This window comes from Oncorhynchus tshawytscha, linkage group LG18 (genome assembly GCF_018296145.1).
Source record: "Oncorhynchus tshawytscha isolate Ot180627B linkage group LG18, Otsh_v2.0, whole genome shotgun sequence".
Taxonomy (NCBI): Eukaryota; Metazoa; Chordata; class Actinopteri; order Salmoniformes; family Salmonidae; genus Oncorhynchus; species Oncorhynchus tshawytscha.
This window is the reverse complement of record NC_056446.1, coordinates 36,309,115-36,320,122: the sequence shown is the minus strand read 5'-3', so window position 1 is coordinate 36,320,122 and position 11,008 is coordinate 36,309,115.

Below are 11,008 nucleotides of genomic sequence, written 5' to 3'. Positions count from 1 at the left end.
TGTTCCTAGGCCGTCATTGAAAATAAGAATTTGTTCTTAACTGACTTGCCTGGTTAAATAAAGGTAAAATAAATTTAAAAAATAATAATAATATAGTGGTGTTATAATATAGTGGTGTTATAGTATAGTGGCGTTATAATATTGTACTATAGTGATGTTATAGTATAGTGGCGTTATAATATTGTAGTATAGTGGTGTTATAATATAGTGGTGTTATAGTATAGTGGCGTTATAATATTGTAGTATAGTGGTGTTATAGTATAGTGGCGTTATAATATTGTAGTATAGTGGTGTTATAGTATAGTGGCGTTATAATATTGTAGTATAGTGGTGTTATAGTATAGTGGCGTTATAATATTGTAGTATAGTGGTGTTATAATATAGTGGTGTTTTAGTATTGTCTGTTTATTATTATATTGTTATACATCTTCTTAGTTTTCCCTGTTAAAATAATAAAAAAGTTTATTTAGTATTCACTGGATGCCTGACTAGGGGGTACCTAGTCAGTTATATAACTGAATACATTCTAAATGTGTCTTCCTCATTTTGCCCAACCACTCTCAATCAGAGAGGTGCGGGGGGCTGCCTTAATCGACGTCCTCGGGGAGCAGTTGTTGTTTGGGATTGATTACCATACTCAAGGGCTGAACGGCAGATTCTTCCACCTTGCCGGCTTGGGGTTTCAAACCAGTGACCTTTCAGTTACTTCCCCAACCTCTTAAACTCTAGACTACCTTGTAGGCATATGAATAACACAGCCACAGTACTGACCTCGTTTTGAAAACTACTCTTGACATGATTGGCTAGTAAGGTTAGGTGTCACGTTATGATAGATATCAGTGAGAGTGTCAGAACCTTGACTTTAATCTTCCCCTCGCTCGCTCTCTCTCTCTCTCTCTCTCTTTCTCTCTCTCTCTTTCTCTCACCCTCCCTACCGCCCTTCCTCTACCCGTCATCCGTCATATTAATGGCATCCCTCCAACACAGTGCTGCCTGTCGCTGCGTGTTGGGTTTTAATGCTGTAACCTCCCTGTGTGCTTTTAAAGTGCTGGCATAACACACACACACACACACACACACACACACACACACACACACACACACACACACACACACACACACACACACACACACACACACACACACACACTACCAGAGAGTAGGGTTACATCCCAAATGGCACCATATTCCCTATATAGTGCACTACTTTAACCAGGGTTTATAGGACTGGTCAAAAGTAGTGCACTACATAGAGTACATATCTAGGTTCTTAATTTGATCACTCTTTAATTGCTGAGAATTTTCCTGAGGCACAGGAAATGTAGATGAGCTCTGTGTTTTACTTTACATTCACTGAAAACCTTTATTAACACACTGTTATGTTAACAGTATTGCCCTTTACATGTAGAGTACTTTTGTCCAGCTAATATTCTAACCACCAATCAATCAAGCAGCATCATTGACTAAACATTCAAAATCCTGTTGCTGAAGGATTGTTTCGCAACGACAATACTGGTCAAATTAAGATATGATACAAAATACATCAGTCACACTATCAGCCAGACTACAAATGTAGAGTGATAAGGTGGTTCAAGTGGACTAAAGAGAGGGATTCCTTTCTACGTTCTGTCTGTCTGTCACATCGGCTTCACTCTCTGGGGTTTTAGACTCAGATCAGAGTCAAAAAAGTGAACTAGTGGTCCTGGACTTGCCTCCAGTGTTTTCCATTGGGATATGGGGATGCTTGGCCAGGTGGAACGGCTGCGTCCTGACAGAGAGGGATGTGGCGTGACGTGGTTCGATATGAGGCAGTGTGTGAGCACGCATCTGCCTGCTGCCTACCTCCCTAGGTGCATGAGGATGTGTGTGTTTTATTAGTCGTACGTACAGGATACACATGGTACACACTGTCCAACGAAATGCTTACTTTCAGGTTCCTTCTAAACAAATCAACAACAATTAGAAATAATAAAATAATAAGAACATAAACCAAATGGCTCAGTAGAATAGAACAGTGTTTAAATTTTGAAGTATTAGCAATAGTAAATAGGAGTGTGTGTGTGTGTGTGTGTGTGTGTGTGTGATCTTGTGTGTGTAATAATGTAGGACATGATAGACGTCATTGGCAGCCATGATATGTGATACCAGCTTATGGTAACTGATTTGAGATAGAACCATGACAGTGAATATGTCATGTGATGACTTCACATCATCAGTGGAGGCACGTTATTTAACTATAATGCCAATTGTTTTTGTTGTTGTTGTTGAAATGTACCAATAATCATTTCAACAATAAAAAAGTAACAGATAAGAATAACAAATGATTAAATAGCAGCAGTACATAACAATAGCAGGGCTATATACAGGGGTAGAGATAATAATGATTAAATAGGACATGATAGATACGGGGTCAAATTTAAAGAGCAGCCATGATATGTGATAAGAATAACAAATGCTTAAATGGTAACTGATTTGAGATAGAACCATGATTAAAGAGCAGTGAATATGTCATGAGATAAGAATGAAATGATTAAAGAGCACATCATCAGTGGAGGGGTAGAGATTATTTAACTATAATGCCAATTGTTTTTGTTGTTGTTGTTGAAATGTACCAATAATCATTTCAACAATAAAAAAGTAACAGATAAGAATAACAAATGATTAAATAGCAGCAGTACATAACAATAGCAGGGCTATATACAGGGGTAGAGATAAGAATAACAAATGATTAAAGAGCAGCAGTAAATAACAATAGCAGGGCTATATACAGGGGGTAGAGATAAGAATAACAAATGATTAAATAGCAGCAGTACATAACAATAGCAGGGCTATATACAGGGGTAGAGATAAGAATAACAAATGATTAAATAGCAGCAGTACATAACAATAGCAGGGCTATATACAGGGGTAGAGATAAGAATAACAAATGATTAAATAGCAGCAGTAAATAACAATAGCAGGGCTATATACAGGGGGTAGAGATAAGAATAAGAAATTATTAAAGAGCAGCAGTAAATAACAATAGCAGGGCTATATACAGGGGTAGAGATAAGAATAACAAATGATTAAAGAGCAGCAGTGAATAACAATAGCAGGGCTATATACAGGGGGTAGAGATAAGAATAAGAAATGATTAAAGAGCAGCAGTAAATAACAATAGCAGGGCTATATACAGGGGGTAGAGATAAGAATAACAAATGATTAAATAGCAGCAGTAAATAACAATAGCAGGGCTATATACAGGGGGTACCGTTACAGAGGCAATGTGTCAGTGTGCGGAGGGCAATGGTGTCAAGGTATTTGAGGTAATATGTGCATGTTGGTAGAGTTATTAAAGTGACTATGCATAGATAATAACAGAGAGTAGCAGCAGCATAGGGGGGTGCAATGCAAATATTCTGGTTAGCCATTTGATTAGTTGTTCCGGAGTCTTATGGCTTGGGGGTAGAAGCTGTTTAGAAGCCTCTTGGACCTATACTTGGCGCTCCTTGAAAGCGGCAGCTTTACACTTTAGCTCAGTGTGAAGGTTGCTTGTAATCCATGGCTTCTGGTTGGGGTACGTACATACAGTCACTGTGGGGACAACGTCCTCGATGCACTTATTGATAAAGCCAGTGACTGATGTGGTGTACTCCTCAATGCCATTGGAAGAATCCCAGAACATGTTCCAGTCTGTACTAGCAAAACAGTCCTGTAGTTTAGCATCTGCTTCATCTATCACTTTTTCGTAGACTTTGTCACTGGTGCTTCCTGCTTTCATTTTTGCTTGTAAGCAGGAATCAGGAGAATAGAATTATGGTCAGATTTGCCAAATGGAGGGGGAGGGAAATCTTTGTACGTGTCTCTGTGTGCGGAGTAAAGGTGGTCTAGAATTGTTTTCCCTCTGGTTGCACATTTAACATGCTGATAGAAAATTGGATTAAACTGATTTAAGTTTCCCTGCACTCAAGTCCACTAGGAGCGCCGCCTCTGGATGAGCGTTTTCCTGTTTGCTTTTGGCAGTATACAGCCCATTGAATGCGGTTTTAGTGTCATCATCAGTCTGTGGTGGTATGTAGACAGCTGCGAAAAAAACAGATTAAAACTCTCTAGGTAGATAGTGTGGTCTACAGCTTATCATGAGATACTCTACCTCGGGCGAGCAAAACCTCAAGACCTCCTTAGATATCGTGCACCAGCTGTTGTTTACATATATGAATAGCCCCCCGCCCTGTGTCTTACCAGAGGCTGCTGTTCTATCCTGCCGTTAGAGTGTATCAAATCTTCATTTCGTTCTCCGGATGAAGGGGATCTGGGCCTGGTTGGGTGTCTGTTAGGGAATAAAGTTCCATTTGGGACACACTCTATGTGTCTCTTCCTGAGTTGCCGTGTGTAGAGTGGAAAAACACAGAGAAAGATCCGTTTTTGGTTTCTCAAGTTGGCCGTATATGTCCAGGTTCATTTCGTAACCCCGGTTCTCTGAAGGAGAGAACAGGACATCAACATAATTATGGGAACTAGGCTACATGCTATGGAGACATATTGTTCCAATATGGTGACGTCAAGTGGTGAACTGAAAAGAGAACTATATTTATCTATAGCTGGTAGCAAGGAGTATAGACTGTAGTATGTCGTTGTCGTCTAAGGTTTAAGATTAGAACTGAAAGCAGCTATAAACCCTAGATGCATATAAAGCACTTGAAGTAGACATTGGCATAGGGATTACTTAAACACACCAGGGATATGAACATTAATGAATTAATCATAAGTAAATAGATTTTTGATTGTATAGATAATGTTAATGTTAAGTGACATTCATAGTCTGCTGAAGACTGATGCATGCTCTGAAATCACATTTATATTCTGAATGAGTTATTATCCATACATAGTCTGCTGAAGACTGATACATGCTCTGAAATCACATTTATATTCTGAATCTGCTGAAGACTGATGCTCTGAAATCACATTTATATTCTGAATGAGTTATTATCCATACATAGTCTGCTGAAGACTGATGCTCTGAAATCACATTTATATTCTGAACGAGTTATTATCCATACATAGTCTGCTGAAGACTGATGCATGCTCTGAAATCACATTTATATTCTGAATGAGTTATTATCCATACATAGTCTGCTGAAGACTGATACATGCTCTGAAATCACATTTATATTCTGAATGAGTTATTATCCATTCATAGTCTGCTGAAGACTGATACATGCTCTGAAATCACATTTATATTCTGAATGAGTTATTATCCATTCATAGTCTGCTGAAGACTGATGCTCTGAAATCACATTTATATTCTGTTATTATCCATACTGTAAACACATTTCTCTGCAGACAACATAGTAGGACTAACAGTCAACTATTTTAATTTCCATGTCCTCTGCCTCAAGTTCAATATTTACCAGGGTATTATTGCTATCTTTGATGCGTTATCGTTTGTCTGTACAGTGTCTTATCTGCTGGTTCTTGGGATGATGAATGCAAGAGCAATCTGTCAGATGAAAAACCAAACAGTCAGTCAGTGAAGTAAACAGAGAGAAATAGTAAGTGTTGATTTAGACTAGACATAATCTACAGCGCGCTCACTGTCTGTCTCACTGGAAATATGGTTCTGTGTGTCTTCTTTATCTCCCTTTATTTATCTTTATTTTGCTCTTTCTTTCTTTCTTTCTTTCTTTCTTTCTTTCTTTCTTTCTTTCTTTCTTTCTCTCTCCCCCCTCTCTCTCTCATCTTGCCTCTGTATAGCATTGCTGTGCCCAGTCTTTTATGCCGAAGGGAAAATGACTCTCTCAACTGAATCATCCTAAAACACTGGCCTTTTTCTTTCTTTCTTTATTGGTTTCTTTATTTCTCCATCCATCCTTTCATCTCTCTCCCTCACTCTAGATCTCTCTGCCTCTCTCTCCCTCACTCTAGATCTCTCTGCCTCTCTCTCCCTCACTCTAGATCTCTCTGCCTCTCTCTCCCTCACTCTAGATCTCTCTGCCTCTCTCTCCCACTCTAGATCTCTCTGCCTCTCTCTCCCTCTGAATTCTCCACCGCCTTTATCTCTCTCTCTCTCTCTCTCTCTCTCTCTCTCTCTCTCTCTCCCCTCACTCTAGATCTCTCTGCCTCTCTCTCCCTCTGAAATCTCCACCGCCTTTATCCCTCTCTCTCTCTCTCTCTCTCTCTCTCTCTCTCTCACTCTAGATCTCTCTGCCTCTCTCTCCCTCTGAAATCTCCACCGCCTTTACCCCCCCTCTCTCTCTCTCCATTGCTTTCTCCCTCGTTTGCTCTCTCGCTCTCTCTCCCTTTCTTCCTCTCCCTCTCTCCCTCCAGGATCAACAATACACTCTCTTGTGTTTACATGTAGTCGGTCCAAAAAAACAACCCAAACCACCAGCAGTCTAGCCTGCTCTAGAGGCAGTCTATCCACTAGCAGTCTAGCCTGCTCTAGTGGCAGTCTATCCATCAGCAGTCTAGCCTGCTGTAGAGGCAGTCTATCCATCAGCAGTCTAGCCTGCTCTAGTGGCAGTCTATCCACCACCAGCCTAGCCTGCTCTAGTGGCAGTCTATCCACCACCAGTCTAGCCTACTCTAGTGGCGGTCTATCCACCACCAGTCTAGCCTGCTCTAGTGGCGGTCTATCCACCACCAGCCTAGCCTGCTCTAGTGGCAGTCTATCCACCACCAGCCTAGCCTGCTGTAGAGGCAGTCTATCCACCACCAGTCTAGCCTGCTCTAGTGGCAGTCTATCCACCACCAGTCTAGCCTGCTCTAGTGGCGGTCTATCCACCACCAGCCTAGCCTGCTGTAGTGGCAGTCTATCCACCACCAGTCTAGCCTGCTCTAGTGGCAGTCTATCCAACACCAGTCTAGCCTGCTATAGAGGCAGTCTATCCACCACCAGTCTAGCCTGCTCTAGTGGCAGTCTATCCACCACCAGTCTAGCCTGCTGTAGAGGCAGTCTATCCACCACCAGTCTAGCCTGCTATAGAGGCAGTCTATCCACCACCAGCCTAGCCTGCTATAGAGGCAGTCTATCCATCTCCCTCTCTCTGTGTTTCACAATCTCTCCTGCCCTCAGACCATAAACTTGTGATTGGCTTATTGACAATGTGATATGTAGTCATGGCCAAAAGTTGTGAGAATGACACAAACATTAAATTCTATAAAGTTTGCTCCTTCAGTGTCTTTAGATATTTTTCTCAGGTGTTACTATGGAATAGTGAAGTATAATTCCAAGCATTTCATAAGTGTCAAATGCTTTTATAGACAATTACATGAAGTTGATGCAAAGAGTCAATATTTGCAATGTTGACCCTTCTTTTTCAAGACCTCTGCAATCTGCCCTGGCATGCTGTCAATTAACTTCTGGGCCACACCCTGACTGATGGCAGCACATTCTTGCATAATAAATGCTTGGAGTTTGTCAGAATTTGTGGGTTTTTGTTTGTCCACCCGCCTCTTGACGATTGACCACAAGTTCTCAATGGGATTAAGGTCTGGGGAGTTTCCTGGCCATGTTCCCCTAGCCACTTAGTTATCACTGTTGCAAGGTGCCCCATCATGCTGGAAAAGGCATTGTTCATCACCAAACTGTTCCTGGATGGTTGGGTGAAGTTGCTCTCGGAGGATGTGTTGGTACCATTCTGTGTTTTTAGGCAAAATTGTGAGTGAGCCCACTCCCTTGGCTGAGAAGCAATCCCATACATGAATGGTCTCAGGATGCTTTACTGTTGGCGTGACAGGACTGATGGTAGCGCTCACCTTGTCTTCTCCGGACAAGCTTTTTTCCGGATGCCCAAAACAATCGGAAAAGGGATTCATCAGAGAAAATGACTTTACCCCAGTCCTCAGTAGTCCAATCCCTGTACCTTTTGCAGAATATCAGTCTCCCTGATGTTTTTCCTGGAGAGAAGTGGCTTCTTTGCTGCCCTTCTTGACACCAGGCCATCCTCCAAAAGTCTTCACCTCACTGTGCGTGCAGATGAACTCACACCTGCCTGCTGCCGTTCCTGATCAAGCTCTGTACTGGTGGTGCCCCAATCCCGCAGCTGAATCAACTTTAGGAGACGGTCCTGGCGCTTGCTGGACTTTCTTGGGCACCCTGAAGCCTTCTTTCACAACAATTGAACCGCTCTTCTTGAAGTTCTTGATGATCCGATAAATGGTTGATTTAGGTGCAATCTTACTGGCAGCAGTACCCTTGCCTGTGAAGCCCTTTTTGTGCAAAGCAATGACGACGGCACGTGTTTCCTTGCCGGTTAACCATGGTTGACAGAGGAAGAACAATGATTCCAAGCATCACCCTCCTTTTCAAGCTTCCAGTCTGTTATTCAAACTCAATCAGCATGACAGAGGGATCTCCAGCCTTGTCCTCGTCAATACTCACACCTGTGTTAACGAGAGAATCAGTGACATGATGTCAGCGGGTCCTTTTGTGGCAGGGCTGAAATGCAGTGGAAATGTTTTTGGGGGATTCAGTTAATTTCCATGGAAAAGAAGGACTTTGCAATTAATTGCAATTCATCTCATCACTCTTCACAGCATTCTGGAGACTTTGTGCAGAAAGCGTTGTGAAAATTAATACTTGTGTCATTCTCAAAACTTTTGGCCACGACTGTACAGAATTACATAATTAGCAGTAATTTAATTTATTTCCAGATCACTCTAGCACTGCTAAAACAACAACACTGCATGTGGCATTTGCAAAGACTTAAATGACAGGGATAGTCTGTTATTATGAAGGTGACAGCTTCTAACATTTAATACCTGGAGCACAGACGATGCTGTTGTTGCAGTGTCCGCCAGGTGTATTCTTCTTTTAACTGACATGCAGGGTGAATAACTGAATTGGAAGCCTCAGCCTTGTGGAGTCTCTAGGCCAGGTGTTGGTTATGTCTGTAATAGCTGCAGTACTGGGTCTGTCCTCTAGTACTAGGGCTGTTTAAAAGGCAGCATTTCAAGCAGTCGGAACTGACACTTGTCATGATATCATGGTCTGGAGCTTCCTGGACCCATATACACTCTTTCTTTCTTTCTTTCTTTCTTACATTTTTTTTATGCTTTACTTCGACAGTATAGTTCAAGTCCAACTTTATTAGTCGTATGTATGCTATAAGCGTGGTAGACATCGTTCAATGAAATGCTTACTTACAGGTTCCTTCTCGACAATGCAACAACAATAAGAAATTATACAAGATAAGAATATGAACATAAAGTAAATGGCTCAGTGGAATAGAATAAACATTTTAGCATCAGTATATTACAGGAAGGGACCATCCAATATTTACACATGTATTTACACGAAGGGGAGATGGGGGCAAGTGTATAAACTGAGCAGTATAGTAACAGTCTGGTTGCAGAGGTTGTGTGTGTGTGTGTGTGTGTGTGTGTGTGTGTGTGTGTGTGTGTGTTGTGTGTGTGTGTGTGTGTGTGTGTGTGTGTTAAGGTGTGGAGAATCAGAGCAGGTGGTCTGTCCAGTTCAAGTGTTCAGCAGTCTGATGGCTTGTAGATAGTAACTGTCTCTGAGCCAGTTGGCATCAGACCTCATGCTCTGATACTGGCTCCCACAGACTCCTCTTCTAATCCCCTGTGTTTCCATGTCTCCTCTCTCAATTTCCTCTATCTGACGGTCTGACTAAAAAGCCCATACAGAGAGATCCCAGTGGAAGATCATAATCAGTCTGCTACCATGGAGATCTCAGTGGAAGGTTATAATCAGTCTGCTACCATGGAGACCTCAGTAGAAGGTCATAATCAGTCTGCTACCATGGAGACCTCAGTGGAAGGTCATAATCAGTCTGCTACCATGGAGACCTCAGTGGAAGGTCATAATCCGTCTGCTACCATGGAGACCTCAGTAGAAGGTCATAATCAGTCTGCTACCATGGAGATCCCAGTGGAAGATCTTAATCAGTATGTTACCATGGAGACCTCAGTGGAAGGTCATAATCAGTCTGCTACCATGGAGACCTCAGTGGAAGGTCATAATCAGTTTGCTACCATGGAGATCTCAGTGGAAGATCATAATCACTCTGCTAGTATGGAGATCCCAGTGGAAGGTCATAATCAGTCTGCTTCCATGGAGATCCCAGTGGAAGATCATAATCAGTCTGCTACCATGGAGACCTCAGTGGATGGTCATAATCAGTCTGCTGCCATGGAGACCTCAGTGGAAGATCATAATCAGTCTGCTAGTATGGAGATCCCAGTGGAAGGTCATGATCAGTCTGCTTCCTTCTTAATGCGTTTGAGCCAATCAGTTGTGTTGTGACATGGTAGGGGTGGTATACAGAAGACAGCTCTATTTGGTAAAAGACCAAGTCCATTTTATGGCAAGAACAGCTCTCTGGAAAATGTAGAGAACATTGAATGTATCTTCAAGTGCAGTCGCAAAAACAATCAATCACCATGATGAAACTGGCTCTCATGAGGATCGCCACGGGAAAGGAAGACCCAGAGTTACCTCTGCTGCAGAGGTATAATTACCAGCCTCAGAAATTGCAGCCCAAATAAATGCTTCATAGAGTTCAAGTAACAGACACATCTCAACATCAACTGTGCCTTCATGGTTGAATTGCTGCAAGTAAACCACTACTAAAGGACACCAATAATAAGAAGATACTTGCTTGGACCAAGAAACACGAGTAATGGACATTAGACCAGTGGAAATCTGTCCTTTGGTCTGATGAGACTAAATCTGAGATTCTTGGTTCCAACAGCTATTTCTTTGTGAGACGCAGAGTAGGTGAACGGAGGATCTCGCATGTGTGGTTCCCACCGTGAAGCATGGAAGAAGAGGTGTGATGGTGTGGGGGTGTTTTGCTGGTGACAATGTCTGTGATCTATTTAGAATTCAAGGCACACTTAACCAGCATGTCTAACACAGCATTCTGCATTTGATGTCTTCACTATTATTCTACAATGTAGTTAATAGGAAAAATAAAGAAAAACCTTTGAATGAGTAGGTGTGTCAAACTTTTGACTGGTTCTGTAGTTCATGTCCTCTTCTCATGGGAGGTGATGACACAGTCCT